Below are 2,685 nucleotides of genomic sequence, written 5' to 3' on the forward strand. Positions count from 1 at the left end.
AATCACATCAAGAACAACTTTAAATCCAAAAACTCTCAACTAACCAAATCTCACTCAGTATGTTAGGAAGAGATATCTCACCTTAGACTTGCTGGAAATTCATGTTTCTTGGCCCTCAAGTCAAGTTAAGCATGATTCCTAAGGAAGAACATCAAGAAAACACATGTTTTGCATGGTTTTCCTTGAAAACCGAATTGAAATGGGAGGGAGACAGCCATCTCACCTTATTTCCATCCTTGATTAGTTACATGGTTATGTAGAGGAAGAAGAGAGGATCATTTTGGTGAAATCGGAGTTTTGATTTGAGTTTTAGTTCAGAAGAAATCAAACTTTGAAGATTAAGTGTTCATGAAAGTTTCTCTCTTTTCTCTCTTGTTATTTTCGGCCAAAATGATGAAATGACACAGCCTTGGAGGTCTTGGGGGTGTAAGGTGAGTTGTGATTGGTTGGCTTGGAGGTAGATTAAAATAATATTAAAATATCTCTGGTGTACAACTACTAAAACTAGGTGTACCGGAACACTCATAAAAACATCTCTAAAAATTATTTTCTGAGCTACTAGCATAAATGACACTAGTAACATATTTATTATGAGAATAGAACATTTATAATGAGGCCTTAGCATTGCTAAATTCATCAGAGAGTGCTGGTGCTAAGCTGCACCAGTAAACCGTAAACCCGGTTAAACCGATTTTCTGTTTTTAACAAAAATAGACCAGATAACCTTATAATATCATTCAAGCATTTTCTAATACTAATATAATGATAATATTATACTATTATCTCTCTCCTCTCATGAATCGAGTCCGGTTCGTCAAACAGAGACTATTTACGAAAATCAGAATCAAAACTACCAACCGATACGGTTCAAAAACTAGGTTCTTTGCGATTGCATTATCGAGCTTGCCTCAAAGGAGGTTCTAGCTTAAGGATGACATAATGATAATGAGGATTGAGATGCTTGATGATATAGCAGAGGTGTTCCCTTTACTAATATTCTGGAGAAATCCATACTTTCAGAAAAGATCTCATGTACTCGAAAATCAGGGTTGTTACATTCTACCCTCCTAAAAGAAAATTTTGCCCTCAAAATTTCAGTTACCTAGGAATAAATACGGGTAATCAGCTTTCATCTTATCTTCCAGTTCCCAAGTGTGCTCTTCCTCTCCTCTTGGTTCCCATGCTATTTTGACTAAGCGAACAGTCTTGCCTTTTAGCTGCTTATCACTTCTTTCTATGATCTGAACCGGTGATGCTTGATATGTCAAATCATTTCATAACTGTACTGTCTCTGGTTGTAAAACGTGACTCTTGTCGGGAATATATTTCTTAAGTTGCGAGACATGAAAAACATCATGAAGGTTTGATAAATAAGGAGGAAGGACTATTTGATAAACTACTAGATCGACTCTTTTAAGTATCTGGAAAGGTTCTATGTATCGTGGGTTAAGCTTTTTAGTCTTAAGGGCTCTACCTATTCCAGTAATCGAGGTTACTTCTAGAAAGACACGGTTTCCTTCACTAAACTCTAAGGGTCTACGTCTATTATCGGCATAGCTCTTTTGAAGGCTTTGTGCTATCTGGATCTTCCGACGAATCTCCTTTATCTTCTCAGTAGTTTCTTACACTAAGTCTGAACCTAAGACACTAGCTTCTCCATCGTCATTCCAACACAATGGTGTCCGACATCTTCTTCCATAGAGAGCTTCATATGGTGCCATCCCGATACTTTATTGGAAACTGTTATTGTAGACGAATTTGACCAAAAGCAAATACTTATCCCAACTGCTTTGGTTGTCTATCATACATGATCGTAACATGTCTTCTAACGTCTGGATTGTCTGCTCTAATTGTCCGTCTGTCTAAGGATGGTATGCTGTACTCATGTGCAATTCTGTTCCCAACGCTTTCTGGAATGCTCCCCAGAATCTGGATGTAAACATCGGATCTCGATCTGAAACAATTAACAAAGGTATCCCGTGCAATCGTATGATTTCTTGAATATATATCCGTGCCAGCCTTTCTAAAGTATAGTCAACTCGAATCAGAAGGAAGTGCCCTGACTTTGTCAACCTGTCCACAATTACCCAGATGGCATCGTGTCCTGTTGAGGTCCTTGGCAATCCCGTGACAAAATCCATAGTAATCTGCTCCTATTTCCATTGTGGTATTTCCATGGGTTGCAGGGTTCCTGACGGCTTCTGATGTTCCACCTTCATCTTCTGGTAGGTTAAACATTTTGAGACATAATCAGCTACTTCTTTCTTTAAGCTCGGCCACCAGAACATTTGTTTTAAATCTCGATACATCTTTGTCACTCCAGGATGCATAGAAAGTCTACTTTGGTGAGCTTCAGCAAGAATCTTTTATCGCAATTCTCCAGAGTTAGGCACACAAATTCTTTTCTTGTACCTCCATAGGCCACTACGATCCTATCTCACAGCTTCTTCAGCTCTGCAAGCAATGGTGACATCCAATACAGTGCTATGGAAATCGGTCCGGCTCCAGGTACTAGATCAATGCTGAATTCTATCTCTCGCTGAGAAGGAAACTCAGGTATATCGTCCAAGAAAACATCAGGAAATTCCTTCATCATTCAGATTCGTTCTAAGCTTAATTCACTATCATTCGAGCTAGCCGCTAACAGAACGTACCCCTCACAATCACTCCCGCCTAAGGTAACTC

This window comes from Arachis ipaensis, chromosome B06, assembly GCF_000816755.2.
Source record: "Arachis ipaensis cultivar K30076 chromosome B06, Araip1.1, whole genome shotgun sequence".
NCBI classification, from domain to species: Eukaryota; Viridiplantae; Streptophyta; class Magnoliopsida; order Fabales; family Fabaceae; genus Arachis; species Arachis ipaensis.